This window comes from Nerophis lumbriciformis, linkage group LG33 (genome assembly GCF_033978685.3).
Source record: "Nerophis lumbriciformis linkage group LG33, RoL_Nlum_v2.1, whole genome shotgun sequence".
In the NCBI taxonomy this organism is placed as follows: Eukaryota; Metazoa; Chordata; class Actinopteri; order Syngnathiformes; family Syngnathidae; genus Nerophis; species Nerophis lumbriciformis.
The window spans coordinates 24,735,911-24,752,826 of NC_084580.2; positions in this window are offsets into that span (position 1 = coordinate 24,735,911).

The following is a 16,916-nucleotide window of genomic DNA, read 5'->3' on the forward strand; positions in this document are numbered from 1 at the left end:
GCGTTATATGACCTGAATTTTTGTACATCAAATTATGTTGACATAATTTTGTGAGCAAAACATTTTTGTTCGCAAAAATGTGTGTTTAAACAGTCAGTGTTTTAAAATTCAGTGTTTGAAAAATGTAGTGTTTTAAAACTCAGATAACAAAATTCCAGTGTTCAAAAATTCAGTTTTTAAAAATGCAGAGTTTTAAAATTCAGTGTATAATTTATTTATTTTAATTTTTTTATTTTTTTACTTCGTGTATAAAAACAGTGTTTAAAAAAATGAGTTTTTAAAATTCAGTGCATAAAAGTTCAGTGTTTGAAAAAATGTAGTGTTTTAAAACTCAGATAACAAAATTCCAGTGTACAAAAATTCAGTTTTTAAAAATGCAGAGTTTTAAAATTCAGTGTATAATTTTTTTATTTTTTTTTAATTTCGTGTACAAAAACAGTGTTTAAGAAAATGAGTTTTTAAAATTCAGTGCATAAAAGTTCAGTGTTTGAAAAAAATGTAGTGTTTTAAAACTCAGATAACAAAATTCCAGTGTACAAAAATTCAGTTTTTAAAAATGCAGTTTTAAAATTCAGTGTATAATTTTTTTTTTTTTTTTTACTTCGTGTATAAAAACAGTGTTTAAAAAAATGAGTTTTTAAAATTCAGTGCATAAAAGTTCAGTGTTTGAAAAAATGTAGTGTTTTAAAACTCAGATAACAAAATTCCAGTGTAAAAAAATTCAGTTTTTAAAAATGCAGAGTTTTAAAATTCAGTGTATAATTTTTTTATTTTATTATTTTTTTTTTAATTTCGTGTACAAAAACAGTGTTTAAGAAAATGAGTTTTTAAAATTCAGTGCATAAAAGTTCAGTGTTTGAAAAAAATGTAGTGTTTTAAAACTCAGATAACAAAATTCCAGTGTACAAAAATTCAGTTTTTAAAAATGCAGAGTTTTAAAATTCAGTGTATAATTTTTTTTTTTACTTCGTGTATAAAAACAGTGTTTAAAAAAATGAGTTTTTAAAATTCAGTGCATAAAAGTTCAGTGTTTGAAAAAATGTAGTGTTTTAAAACTCAGATAACAAAATTCCAGTGTACAAAAATTCAGTTTTTAAAAATGCAGAGTTTTAAAATTCAGTGTATAATTTTATTTTTTTTTTAAATTTTTTTTAATTTCGTGTACAAAAACAGTGTTTAAGAAAATGATTTTTTAAAATTCAGTGCATAAAAGTTCAGTGTTTGAAAAAATGTAGTGTTTTAAAACTCAGATAACAAAATTCCAGTGTACAAAAATTCAGTTTTTAAAAATGCAGTTTTAAAATTCAGTGTATAATTTTTTATTTTATTTTTTTTTTACTTCGTGTATAAAAACAGTGTTTAAAAAAATGAGTTTTTAAAATTCAGTGCATAAAAGTTCAGTGTTTGAAAAAATGTAGTGTTTTAAAACTCAGATAACAAAATTCCAGTGTACAAAAATTCAGTTTTTAAAAATGCAGAGTTTTAAAATTCAGTGTATAATTTTTTAATTTTTTAAAAATTTTTTTAATTTCGTGTACAAAAACAGTGTTTAAGAAAATGAGTTTTTAAAATTCAGTGCATAAAAGTTCAGTGTTTGAAAAAATGTAGTGTTTTAAAACTCAGATAACAAAATTCCAGTGTACAAAAATTCAGTTTTTAAAAATGCAGAGTTTTAAAATTCAGTGTATAATTTTTTAATTTTTTTAAAAAAAAATTTAATTTCGTGTACAAAAACAGTGTTTAAGAAAATGAGTTTTTAAAATTCAGTGCATAAAAGTTCAGTGTTTGAAAAAATGTAGTGTTTTAAAACTCAGATTACAAAAATCAAGTGTACAAAAATTCTGATTTTAAAAATGTAGTGTTTTAAAATATCAGTGAATAACAATTTTTTTATTTAAATATTTGGTGTATAAAAAACTGTTTGAAAAAAATCTGTTTTAAAATTCAGTGTATAAAAATTCAGTGTTTGAAAAAAATTAGGGTTTTAAAACTCAGATTACAAAAATCAAGTGTACAAAAATTCTGATTTTAAAAATGTAGTCTTTTAAAATATCAGTGAATAAAAATGATTTATTTTAATATTTGGTGTATAAAAAACAGTGTTTGAAAAAAATCTGTTTTAAAATTCAGTGTATAAAAATTCAGTGTTTGAAAAAAATTAGGGTTTTAAAACTCAGATTACAAAAATCCAGTGTACAAAACTTCAGTTTTTAAAAATGTAGTATTTTAAAACTCAATGTGTAAAAATCCCGTGTTTGACAAAATTTGGTGTTTTAAAAGTCAGATTACAAAAATCCAGTGTACAAAAAATTCAGTTTTTAAAAATTCAGTCTATAAAAATGTTTTATTTTATTATTTTAAAATCCAGTTTTAAACGTTTGGTGTTTTAAAACTCAGTGTACAAAAAATCAGTGTTTTAAAATTCAGTGTATAAAAATCCAGTGTACAAAACTTCAGTTTTTAAAAATGTAGTATTTCAAAACTCAGTGTGTAAAAATCCCGTGTTTGAAAAAATGTAGTGTTTTAAAAGTCAGATTACAAAAATCCAGTGTAAAAAAATGCAGTTTTTAAAAATGTTGTGTTTTAAAACTCAGTGTATAAAAATTGAGTGTTTGAAAAAATGTTGTGTTTAAAAACTCAGATTACAAAAATCCAGTGTAAAAACAAATGTTGTTTTAAAATTCAGTGTGTAAAAATTCAGTGTATAGATTTTTTTAAATGTGGTGTCTAAAAAACAGTTTTTAAAAAATTTTTGTTTTTGAAAAAAATTGTTTTAAAACTGAGATTACAAAAATCCAGTGTATAAAAAAAATCAGTGTTTTAAAATTCAGTGTATAAAAATTCAGTGTTTGAAAAAAAATAGTGTTTTAAAACTCAGATTACAAAAATCAAGTGTACAAAAATTCTGATTTTAAAAATGTAGTGTTTTAAAATATCAGTGAATAAAAATTATTTATTTAAATATTTGGTGTATAAAAAACAGTGTTTGAAAAAAATCTGTTTTAAAATTCAGTGTATAAAAATTCAGTGTTTGAAAAAAACTAGGGTTTTAAAACTCAGATGACAAAAATCCAGTGTACAAAACTTCAGTTTTTAAAAATGTAGTATTTTAAAACTCAGTGTGTAAAAAATCCCGCGTTTGAAAAAATTTAGTGTTTTAAAAGTCAGATTACAAAAATCCAGTGTACAAAAATTCAGTTTTAAAAAATTCAGTCTATAAAAATGTTTTATTTTTTTATTTTAAAATCCAGTTTTAAAGGTTTGGTGTTTTAAAACTCAGTGTATAAAAAAAATCAGTGTTTTAAAATTCAGTGTATAAAAATTCAGTGTACAAAACTTCAGTTTTTAAAAATGTAAAATTTTAAAACTCAGTGTGTAAAAATCCTGTGTTTGAAAAAATGTAGTGTTTTAAAAGTCAGATTACAAAAATCCAGTGTACAAAACTTCAGTTTTTAAAAATGTAGTATTTTAAAACTCAGTGTGTAAAAAATCCCGCGTTTGAAAAAATGTAGTGTTTTAAAACTCAGATTACAAAAATCAAGTGTACAAAAATTCTGATTTTAAAAATTTAGTGTTTTAAAATATCAGTGAATAAAAATTATTTATTTAAATATTTGGTGTATAAAAAACAGTGTTTAAAAAAATCTGTTTTAAAATTCAGTGTATAAAAATTCAGTGTTTGAAAAAAATTTGTGTTTTAAAACTCAGATTACAAAAATCCAGTGTACAAAACTTCAGTTTTTAAAAATGTAGTATTTTAAAACTCAGTGTGTAAAAAATCCCGCGTTTGAAAAAATGTAGTGTTTTAAAAGTCAGATTACAAAAATCCAGTGTAAAAAAATTCAGTTTTTAAAAATGTTGTGTTTTAAAACTCAGTGTATAAAAATTGAGTGTTTGAAAAAATGTTGTGTTTAAAAACTCAGATTACAAAAATCCAGTGTAAAAACAAATGTTTTAAAATTCAGTGTGTAAAAATTCAGTGTATAGAATTTTTTTAAATGTGGTGTGTAAAAACAGTTTTTTTTTTAAATGTTGTTTTTGAAAAAAAATGTTTTAAAACTGAGATTACAAAAATCCAGTGTATAAAAAAAATCAGTGTTTTAAAATTCAGTGTTTGAAAAAAAATAGTGTTTTAAAACTCAGATTACAAAAATCCAGTGTACAAGAATTCAGTTTTTAAAAAATGTAGTGTTTTAAAACTCAGTGTATAAATTTGTTTTTTTTTAATTTGGTGTAAAAAAAAAAACAGTGTTTAAAAAATCTGTGTCTTAAAATTCAGTGTATAAAAAATCAGTGTTTGAAAAAATTTTGTGTTTTAAAACTCAGATTACAAAAATCCAGTGTAAAAAAATGCAGTTTTTAAAAATGTTGTGTTTTAAAACTCAGTGTATAAAAATTGAGTGTTTGAAAAAATGTTGTGTTTAAAAACTCAGATTACAAAAATCCAGTGTAAAAACAAATGTTGTTTTAAAATTCAGTGTGTAAAAATTCAGTGTATAGATTTTTTTTAAATATGGTGTGTAAAAACAGTTTTAAAAAAAATTTTGTTTTTGAAAAAAATTGTTTTAAAACTGAGATTACAAAAATCAAGTGTATAAAAAAATCTGTGTTTTAAAATTCAGTGTATAAAAATTCAGTGTTTGAAAAAAAAATAGTGTTTTAAAACTCAGATTACAAAAATCCAGTGTAAAAAAATGCAGTTTTTAAAAATGTTGTGTTTTAAAACTCAGTGTATAAAAATTGAGTGTTTGAAAAAATGTTGTGTTTAAAAACTCAGATTACAAAAATCCAGTGTACAAACAAATGTTGTTTTAAAATGCAGTGTGTAAAAATTCAGTGTATAGAATTTTTTTTAAATGTGGTGTGTAAAAAACAGTTTTTTTAAAAACGTTGTTTTTGAAAAAAATTGTTTTAAAACTGAGGTTACAAAAATCCAGTTTATAAAAAAATCTGTTTTAAAATTCAGTGTTTGAAAAAAAATAGTGTTTTAAAACTCAGATTACAAAAATCCAGTGTACAAGAATTCAGTTTTTAAAAAATGTAGTGTTTTAAAAGTCAGTGTAAAAATTTGTTGTTTTTTTTAAATTTGGTGTAAAAACAAAACAGTGTTTAAAAAATCCGTGTTTTAAAATTCAGTGTATAAAAAATCAGTGTTTGAAAAAATTGTGTGTTTTAAAACTCAGATTACAAAAATCCATTGTAAAAAAATTCAGTTTTTAAAAATGTAGTGTTTTAAAACTCAGTGTATAAATTTGTTTTTTTTTAATTTGGTGTAAAAACAAAACAGTGTTTAAAAAATCCGTGTTTTAAAATTCAGTGTATAAAAAATCAGTGTTAGAAAAAATTGTGTGTTTTAAAACTCAGATTACAAAAATCTAGTGTACAAAAATTCAGTTTTTAAAAATTCAGTGTATAAAAATGTTTTATTTTATTATTTATTTTTTTTAATCCAGTTTTAAAAGTTTGGTGTTTTAAAACTCAGTGTATTAAAAAAATCAGTGTTTTAAAATTCTGTGTATAAAAATTCTGTGTTCAGAAATTCAGTTCTGAAAAATTCCGTGACAGTTTGCTTCAGTTCTAAGAACAAACCAAGATTAGCCTCTGGTGACGCTGTATCTTCCGGGATGTGGCGTCGTGGTGAAAGTCCAGTAGAAATGCGAAGACTGGTGATGCAAAACAAAACAAAAAACAACTGGGCGTGGTCAGGAGGGCTTCATTTGCATCTAACAAATCCGCCTCTAAAAAGGAACCGTTTGATGTTCTCTAATATCGTTAGAATTTTATGTGCGTAAAATGTGTTATCTGTGATTTATACAACTTTACATCTCAGTTGCTTAGTTCCTCTGTTGCGAGCTGATTTGTTCATTAGGTTGTTGGGATTGTAGCAGGGAGGTAAGTAGACCCAAGTGTGATGCTCAGGAGGCAGGAGAACAGTTGGTCATTAGCTTTATGAGACAGAACAGGCTCGTAGACTGAGAGTTCAGCCAGATGGGGAATGCAGAAAGTCATGTGATGGCAAGCAGAGAACATCTGGAGAGTGGACTCCTAGAGAACATCTGGACTGTGGACTCCCAGAGAACATCTGGACAGTGGACTCCCTGAGAACATCTGGACTGTGGACTCCCAGAGAACATCTGGACAGTGGACTCCTGGAGAACATCTGGACAGTGGACTTCTGGAGAACATATGGACTGTGGACGCCGAGAGAACATCTGGACAGTGAACTCCTAGAGAACATTTGGACAGTGGACTCCTAGAGAACATCTGGACAGTGGACTCCCAGAGAACATCTGGACAGTGGACTCCTGGAGAACATCTGGACGGTGGACTCCTGGAGAACATCTGGACAGCGTACTCCTAGAGTACGTCTGGACAGTGGACTCCTAGAGAACACCTGGACAGTGGACTTCTAGAGAACAAATGGACTATTGACTCCGAGAGAACACCTGGACAGTAGACTGCTAGAGAATATCCGGACAGTGGACTCCTAGAGTACGTCTGTACAGTGGATTTAGAGAAAACACCTAGACAGTGGACTCCTAGAGAACATCTGGACAGTGGACTTCTAGAGAACATCAGGACAGTAGACTCCCAGAGAACATCTGGACAGTGGACTTCTAGAGAACATCAGGACAGGAGACTGCTAGAGAATATCCGGACAGTGGACTCCTAGAGTACGTCTGGACAGTGGATTTAGAGAATACCCCTGGACAGTGGACTCCTAGAGAACATCTGGACAGTGGACTCCCAGAGAACATCTGGACAGTGGACTCCTGGAGAACATCTGGACAGTAGACTGCTAGAGAATATCCGGACAGTGGACTCCTAGAGTACGTCTGGACAGTGGATTTAGAGAATACCCCTGGACAGTGGACTCCTAGAGAACATCTGGACAGTGGACTCCCAGAGAACATCTGGACAGTGGACTCCCAGAGAACATCTGGACAGTAGACTCCCAGAGAACATCTGGACAGTGGACTCCTGGAGAACATCTGGACAGCGTACTCCTAGAGTACATTTGGACAGTGGACTCCTAGAGAACATATGGACTGTGGACTCCGAGAGAACACCTGGACAGTAGACTGCTAGAGAATATCCGGACAGTGGACTCCTAGAGTACGTCTGGACAGTGGATTTAGAGAAAACACCTGGAAAGTGGACTCCTAGAGAACATCTGGACAGTGGACTCCCAGAGAACATCTGGACAGTGGACTCCCAGAGAACATCTGGACAGTAGACTCCCAGAGAACATCTGGACAGTGGACTCCTGGAGAACATCTGGACAGCGTACTCCTAGAGTACATTTGGACAGTGGACTCCTAGAGAACATATGGACTGTGGACTCCGAGAGAACACCTGGACAGTAGACTGCTAGAGAATATCCGGACAGTGGACTCCTAGAGTACGTCTGGACAGTGAATTTAGAGAAAACACCTGGACAGTGGACTCCTAGAGAACATCTGGACAGTGGACTCCTAGAGAACATCTGGACAGTGGACTCCCACAAAACATCTGGACAGTGGACTCCGAGAGAACATCTGGACAGTGGACTCCTAGAGAACATCTGGACAGTGGACTCCCAGAAAACATCTGGACAGTGGACTCGTAGAGAACATCTGGACAGCGTACTCCTAGAGTACGTCTGGACAGTGGACTCCTAGAGAACACCTGGACAGTGGACTTCTAGAGAACATATGGACCGTGGACTCCGAGAGAACACCTGGACAGTAGACTGTTAGAGAATATCCGGACAGTGGACTCCTAGAGTACGTCTGGACAGTGGATTTAGAGAAAACACCTGGACAGTGAACTCCTAGAGAACATCTGGACAGTGGACTCCTAGAGAACATCTGGACAGTGGACTCCCAGAGAACATCTGGACAGTGGACTCCTGGAGAACATCTGGACAGCATACTCCTAGAGTACGTCTGGACAGTGGACTCCAAGAGAACACCTGGACAGTGGACTTCTAGAGAACATATGGACTGTGGACTCCGAGAGAACACCTGAACAGTAGACTGCTAGAGAATATCCGGACAGTGGACTCCTAGAGTACGCCTGGACAGTGGATTTAGAGAAAATTCAGTCTATTCTCAGATCTAAAAGTTTGTAAATTGAAACAGTTGCAAATGGAGTGGTTTGTAAATCGAGGTTTACTTCACCTATGTTTTTGTTCCATATTGACAGCACCGGTGGCTTTGTCACGTGTACTAAAAAATCCACAGAAACCTTAGTGATGAGTAGTCTACGTTTGCACGTGGAGGCTCCACCCATAAGTTTGTAAATGAAAACGTTTGCATGTAGATGGGTTTGTAAATCGAGGTCAATTTTACGAACTTTGTTTTTTTTTCCGCTGTTGCCATTAAATGTACTCCAGTTATACTCCAAAAAACAACTTTGACTGTCATTTGTATAAACATGGTGAGTAGATTAGCAGTCCCACTTGCAGGTCCACACAACACTCTGGACCTCAAATCCCAGCTCAAAGTCCACGTGAGATATCATCCTGAGATATAAAAGTTCCAAAGTCCGACGAGGTCCCGACTGGAGGAGAAAGGTGACGCTCACAAAAAAAAACAGCAAAGGAGACGAGAAGCGAGCGTGCGAAAAAAGCAGAGGAAGTGAAGCTAACGAGAAAAAGACGCTAGTAGCGTTAGCTCGATTGTTTCGCCTTCAAAAGCTGGATTATACTTTGATGTTAATATCTTCTTTTAGAATGACATTTACTGGCAAAAAAAAGGAAATATTTTGGGGGGAAATTAGCGAGTTTACCTGAAACATTATGGGACAGTCACATGTTTGCTGTACTGGTGTGGAACACATCCATTTTTATCTCTTCATTTCCCGTTTTTAATCTCATCATTTCCACATTTAGTCTCATCATTTCCAATTTGTATCTCATAATTTCCATTTTTTATCTCATAATTTCCCATTTTTATCTCATCATTTCCAATTTTTATCTCATCATTTCCAGTTTTATCTCATAATTTCCAGTTTTTATCTCATAATTTCCACATTTTATCTCATCATTTCCAATTTTTATCTCATCATTATCCATTTTTATCTCATAATTTCCAGTTTTTATCTCATAATTTCCAGCTTTTATCTCATATTTTCCACATTTTATCTCATCATTTCCAATTGTTATCTCATCATTTCCAATTTTATCTCATATTTTATACCTTTGTCTGATACTTTCCACTTTTATCTCATATTTTCTACCTTTATCTCTTACGTTCCACTTTTTATTTCATACTTTCCACTTTTATCTCATAATTTTCACATTTTATCTCATACTTTCCACTTTTTATCTCATAATTTCCAGTTTTTATCTCATAATTTCCACATTTTATCTCATCATTTCTAATTTTTATCTCATCATTTCCCGTTTTTATCTCATCATTTTCAATTGTTATCTCATTTCCAGTTTTTATCTCATAATTTCCACATTTTATCTCATCATTTCCAATTTTTATCTCATCATTTCCAGTTTTTATCTCATCATTTCCACATTTAGTCTCATCATTTCCAATTTGTATCTCATCATTTCCACATTTAGTCTCATCATTTCCAATTTGTATCTCATAATTTCCATTTTTTATCTCATAATTTCCCATTTTTATCTCATCATTTCCAATTTTTATCTCATCATTTCCAGTTTTATCTCATAATTTCCAGTTTTTATCTCATAATTTCCACATTTTATCTCATCATTTCCAATTTTTATCTCATCATTTCCCATTTTTATCTCATAATTTCCCGTTTTTATCTCATAATTTCCAGCTTTTATCTCATATTTTCCACATTTTATCTCATCTTTTCCAATTGTTATCTCATCATTTCCAATTTTATCTCATATTTTATACCTTTGTCTCATACTTTCCACATTTATCTCATACTTTCCTCTTTTATCTCATAATTTTCACATTTTATCTCATACTTTCCAGTTTTTATTTCATAATTTCCAGTTTTTATCTCAAAATTTCCACATTTTATCTCATCATTTCTAATTTTTATCTCATCATTTCCCGTTTTATCTCATCATTTTCAATTGTTATCTCATTTCCAGTTTTTATCTCATAATTTCCACATTTTATCTCATCATTTCCAATTTGTATCTTATAATTTCCAGTTTTTATCTCATCATTTCCAATTTGTATCTCATAATTTCAATTTTTTTATCTCATCATTTCCAATTTGTATCTCATAATTTCCATTTTTTTATCTCATGATTTACCCTTTTTATCTTTGTAGCGTTTTTATCTCATAATTTCAATCTTTTTATCTCATAATTAAACATTTGTATCCCTTAATTTCCACATTTTATCTCATCATTTCCAATTGTTATCTCATAGTTTCCAGTTTTTATCTCATCATTTCCAATTTGTATCTCATAATTTCCATTTTTTATCTCATGATTTACCCTTTTTATCTCACAATTTCCCATTTTTATATCACTTCGAATTGTTAACTCATCATTTCCACTTTTTATCTCATGATTATGATGTTTAATCTCATAATTTTGACATTCTTATCTCATAATTTCAAATCTTCATGTAAAAATTACACATTTTTATCTCTTAATTTTGACTTTCTTACGTCACAATTACAACTTTTTAGCTCATAATTTCGACTTTATCTCATAACTGTGACTTTTTCATCTCAAAATTGTTACTTTTCATCTCATAATTAGGACTTATTATTTAATAATTAGGACTTTTTATTTCACAATGTAAAGTTTTTATCTCATAATTTCAATCTTTTTATCTCATAATTAAACATTTTTAGCTCATAAATTCCACATTTTATCCTCATCATTTCTAATTGTTATCTCATAATTTCCATTTTTTATCTCCTCATTTCCAATTTGTATCTCATAATTTCCATTTTTTTTATCTCATGATTTACCCTTTTTATCTTTGTAAAGTTTTTATCTCATAAATTCAATCTTTTTATATCATAATTAAACATTTGTACCCCATAATTTCCACATTTGATCTCATCATTTCCAATTTGTAGCTCATAATTTCCAGTTTTTATCTCATAATTTCCAATTTGTATCTTATAATTTCCATTATGTATCTCTTTTTTATCTCATAATTTCCAATTTTTATATCATTTCGAATTGTTATCTCATCATTTCCACTTTTTATCTCACCATTTCCACCTTTTATCTCATACTTTTCACTTTTTGTCTCATACTTTCCACTTTTTATCTCATGATTATGATGTTTAATCTCATAATTTTGACATTCTTATCTCATAATTTCAACTTTTCATGTAAGAATTACACATTTTTATCTCATATTTTTGACTTTCTTACGTCATAACTACAACGTTTTTCTCATAATTACTGAATTATTTTTTTTTTAATCCCATAATTAAGACTTTCTATCTCAAATTTTTATCTCACAATTACGACATTTTAGCTCATCATTTTGACTTGATCTCATCTCATCTTATACTTGCGACATTTTTATTTCATAATTAGGACTTATTTGTTCATAAATAGGACTTTTTGTCTCATAATTTTAAGTTTTTATCTCATATTTTTCACTTTCTATAAGTACATAAGTACAACTTTTTATCTAATTATTTTGACATTTTCTCATAATTAAAACTTCTTTTTTTTTATGGCTCATCTTTTTATGATATTTATTTCAATTTTTCGACTTTCTTATATCATAACTACAAGTTTTTATATCTTAATTACACATTTTTATCTCATTTCAACTTTCTAATATCATCATGATGATTTGGGGGTTTTTATTATGTTGTTTTGTGGTTAAAAAAAATATGTATAAAATAAAAATTAAAAAAAGGTCTTCCAGAGGAACCTGCAATATTTTGGATTATTTTGCAGTGATCCCCCATAACAAAGTAAAGGGACTAAATCACCAGTGCGTGGATTCTCGGTTTAGAGATTTTATTCCACAGATGAATTCATCTTTGATGAGAATAATAAACATGCTGACTTTGTCAAATAAATTGGAGTTTCTGGACGTGGTTGCATGTTCGATGACAGACAGTCGGCCACCTGTTGTAGCAACTTAATCAACTCCTGTCCTATCCTAAAGCCTGCATGGAGCCCCGTCTTATTAACATCATTTGCACTTTAATCTTCATCTCATTTGGTTTCTTTGAAGCATTCCCTCGTTCTTACGGCTCATCACTTTGTTTGCAAAAGGATTTATTTGTCATTTTCAAAGGCTTAATGTCTTCCCATCACATTTTTTATGTCATTTTTTTTTTTTTTTAATGTTTTCTTCTTTAGCCCCTTTGTTCCTCCAACTCCTTGAACTACTCAGGTATATTTCAAAATAAAGACCTGAAGGGACACATATGTAAATCTCTATGTGGGAGGGGCTGGGTTGTTGTACAAACCCCGTTTCCATATGAGTTGGGAAATTGTGTTAGATGTAAATATAAAGGGAATGCAATGATTTGCAAACATATTTGATGTTCAAAACTCATAAACTTTATATATATTTTTTGCAAATAATCATTAACTTAGAATTTCATGGCTGCAACACGTGCCAAAGTAGTTGGGAAAGGGCATGTTCACCACTGTGTTGCATGGCCTTTCCTTTTAACAACACTCAGTAAAGGTTTGGGAACTGAGGAGACACATTTTTGAAGCTTCTCAGGTGGAATTCTTTGCCATTCTTGCTTGATGTACAGCTTAAGTTGTTCAACAGTCCGGGGGTCTCCCTTGTGCTATTTTAGGCTTCACATTTTCAATGGGAGACAGGTCTGGACTGCAGGCGGGCCAGGAAAGTACCCGCACTCTTTTACTATGAAGCCACGTTGATGGAACACGTGGCTTGGCATTGTCTTGCTGAAATAAGCAGGGGCGTCCATGGTAATGTAACATTTGTTGCTCCAAAACCTGTATGTACCTTTCAGCATTAATGGCGCCTTCACAGATGTGTAAGTTACCCATGTCTTGGCCACTAATACACCCCCATACCATCACACATGCTGCCTTTTTTACACTTTGCGCCTAGAACAATCCGGATGGTTCTCTTCCTCTTTGGTCCGGAGGACACGACGTCCACAGTTTCCAAAAACAATTTTAAAATGCGGACTCGTCAGAAACACTTTTCCACTTTTGTATCAGTCCATCTTGGATGAGCTCAGGCCCAGCGAAGCCGACGACGTTTCCGGGTGTTGTTGATAAACGGTTTTCGCCTTGCATAGGAGAGTTTTAACTTGCACTTACAGATGTAGCGACCAACTGTAGTTACTGACAGTGGGTTACCCCAACCCAACTTTCAACCCTAACCTCAAACCCAACCCTAACCCTAAACCACTAACCCCAACCCCAGCCACAACCCTAACCCTAAACCACTTATCGAAACCCCAACCCCAACCCTAACCCTAAACCACTAACCCCAACCCCAGACACAACTCTTATCCCAACCCTAATCCTAAACCACTAACCCCAACCACAGCCACAACCCTTACCCCAACCCTAATCCTAAACCACTAACCCCAACCCCAACCCCAATCCCAACCCCAACCCTAACCCATTTATCCAAACCCCAACCCCAACCCTAACGCTAAACCACTAACCCCAACCACAACCCTTACCCCAACCCTAACCCTAAACCACTAACCCCAACCACAACCCTTACCCCAACTCTAACCCTAAACCACTAAGCCTAACCCAAACCCCAACCCCAGACACAATTCTTATCCCAACCCTAATCCTAAACCACTAACCTCAACCACAGCCACAACCCTTACCCCAACCCTAATCCTAAACCACTAACCCCAACCCCAACCCCAATCCCAACCCCAACCCTAACCCACTTATCCAAACCCCAACCCCAACCCTAACGCTAAACCACTAACCCCAACCACAACCCTTACCCCAACTGTAACCCTAAACCACTAACCCCAACCCAAACTCCAACACCAACCCCAACCACAACCCTAACTACAACCCTAACCCTTAAACCACTAACCCCTACCCAAACTCCAACCCCAACCCCAATCCCAACCCCAACCCTAACCCATTTATCCAAACCCCAACCCCAACCCTAACGCTAAACCACTAACCCCAACCACAACCCTTACCCCAACCCTAACCCTAAACCACTAACCCCAACCACAACCCTTACCCCAACTCTAACCCTAAACCACTAAGCCTAACCCAAACCCCAACCCCAGACACAACTCTTATCCCAACCCTAATCCTAAACCACTAACCCCAACCACAGCCACAACCCTTACCCCAACCCTAATCCTAAACCACTAACCCCAACCCCAACCCCAACCCTAACCCACTTATCCAAACCCCAACCCCAACCCTAACGCTAAACCACTAACCCCAACCACAACCCTTACCCCAACTGTAACCCTAAACCACTAACCCCAACCCAAACTCCAACACCAACCCCAACCACAACCCTAACTACAACCCTAACCCTTAAACCACTAACCCCAACCCAAACCCACATATATACAAACTAATACACCCCCATACCATCACACATGCTGCCTTTTTTACACTTTGCGCCTAGAACAATCCGGATGGTTCTTTTCCTCTTTGGTCCGGAGGACACGACGTCCACAGTTTCCAAAAACAATTTTAAAATGCGGACTCGTCAGAAACACTTTTCCACTTTTGTATCAGTCCATCTTGGATGAGCTCAGGCCCAGCGAAGCCGACGGCGTTTCCGGGTGTTGTTGATAAAACGGTTTTCGCCTTGCATAGTAGAGTTTTAACTTGCACTTACAGATGTAGCGACCAACCGTAGTTACTGACAGTGGGTTTCTGAAGTGTTCCTGAGCCCATGTGGTGATATCCTTTACACACTGACGTGGCTTGTCGATGCGGTACAGCCTGAGGGATGGAAGGTCACGGGCTTAGCTGCTTACGTGAACCCCTTGATGATATTACGGAGCGTAGATGGTGAAATCCCTAAATTCCTTGCAATAGCTGGTTGAGAAATGGTGTTCTTAAACTGTTCAAAAAATTTGCTCAGGCATTTGTTGACAAAGTGGTGACCCTCGCCCCATCCTTGTTTGTGCATTTCATGGAATCTACCTTTATACCCAATCATGGCACCCACCTGTTCCCAATATGCCTGTTCACCTGTGGGATGTTCCAAATAAGTGTTTGATGAGCATTCCTCAACTTTATCAGTATTTATTGCCACCTTTCCCAACTTCTTTGGCACGTGTTGCTGCTATCAAATTCTAAAGTTAATGATTATTTGCAAATATGTTGTCTTTGTAGCATATTCAACTGAATATGGCTTGAAAAGGATTTGCAAATCATTGTATTCCGTTTATATTTACGTCTAACACAATTTCCCAACTCATATGGAAACGGGGTTTGTACTTTGGACAAAGTATTTATCTGTCAGATAAATGCTGTCAAGTTTGCACCCACAGCAACATTTCCATAAGTGTGTTCATGTTGCAGCTGCTGACGTTACAAAACTATTAAACAGGTCATTACTTACTCCATGGACTGTGCATTCAATTTGAGCAACACAAATAACCATTTTTGCAGGACATATTTCAGTATACAAGTATTGTAAAAATATTTTTTCTTCATTTATATATATATATATATATATATATATATATATATATATATATATATATATATATATATATATATATATAAATGAAGAATTTTTTTTTTTTACAATACTTGTATACTGAAATATGTCCTGCAAAAATGGTTATTTGTGTTGCTCAAATTGAATAATTTTGACATTCTTATCTCATAATTTCAACTTTTCATGTAAAAATTACACATTTTTATCTCATAATTTTGACTTTCTTACGTCATAATTACAACGTTTTTCTCATAATTACTGAATTATTTTTTTTCATCCCATAATTAAGACTTTCTATCTCAAATGTTTATCTCACAATTACGACATTTTAGCTCATCATTTTGACTTGATCTCATCTCATCTTATACTTGCGACATTTTTATTTCATAATTAGGACTTATTTGTTCATAAATAGGATTTTTTGTCTCATAATTTTAAGTTTTTATCTGATATTTTTCACTTTCTATAAGTACATAAGTACAACTTTTTATCTACTTATTTTGACATTATCTCATAATTAAAACTTTGTTTTTTATCGCTCGTCTTTTTATGATATTTATTTCATATCTTTGACTTTCTTATATCATAACTACAAGTTTTTATATCATAATTACACATTTTTATCTCATAATTTCAACTTTCTAATATCATCATGATGATTTGGGGGTTTTATTATGTTGTTTTGTGGTTAAAAAAAATGTATAAAATAAAAAAAAATAAAAAGGTCTTCCAGAGGAACCTGCAATATTTTGGATTATTTTGCAAAAATAATTTAAAATATTTTTACAAGTATTGTAAATACTTGTACAAATAACAAATGGTTATTTGTCCTGCAAATAACCATTTTTGCAGGACATATTTCAGTATACAAGTATTGTAAAACTATTTTTTCTTCATTTATATATATATATATATATATATATATATATATATATATATATATATATATATATATATATAAATATTTTTTCTTCATTTATATATATATATATATATATATATATATATATAAATGAAGAAAAAATATTTTTACAATACTTGTATACTGAAATATGTCCTGCAAAAATGGTTATTTGTGTTGCTCAAATTGAATAATTTTGACATTCTTATCTCATAATTTCAACTTTTCATGTAAAAATTACACATTTTTATCTCATAATTTTGACTTTCTTACGTCATAATTACAACGTTTTTCTCATAATTACTGAATTATTTTTTTTCATCCCATAATTAAGACTTTCTATCTCAAATGTTTATCTCACAATTACGACATTTTAGCTCATCATTTTGACTTGATCTCATCTCATCTTATACTTGCGACATTTTTATTTCATAATT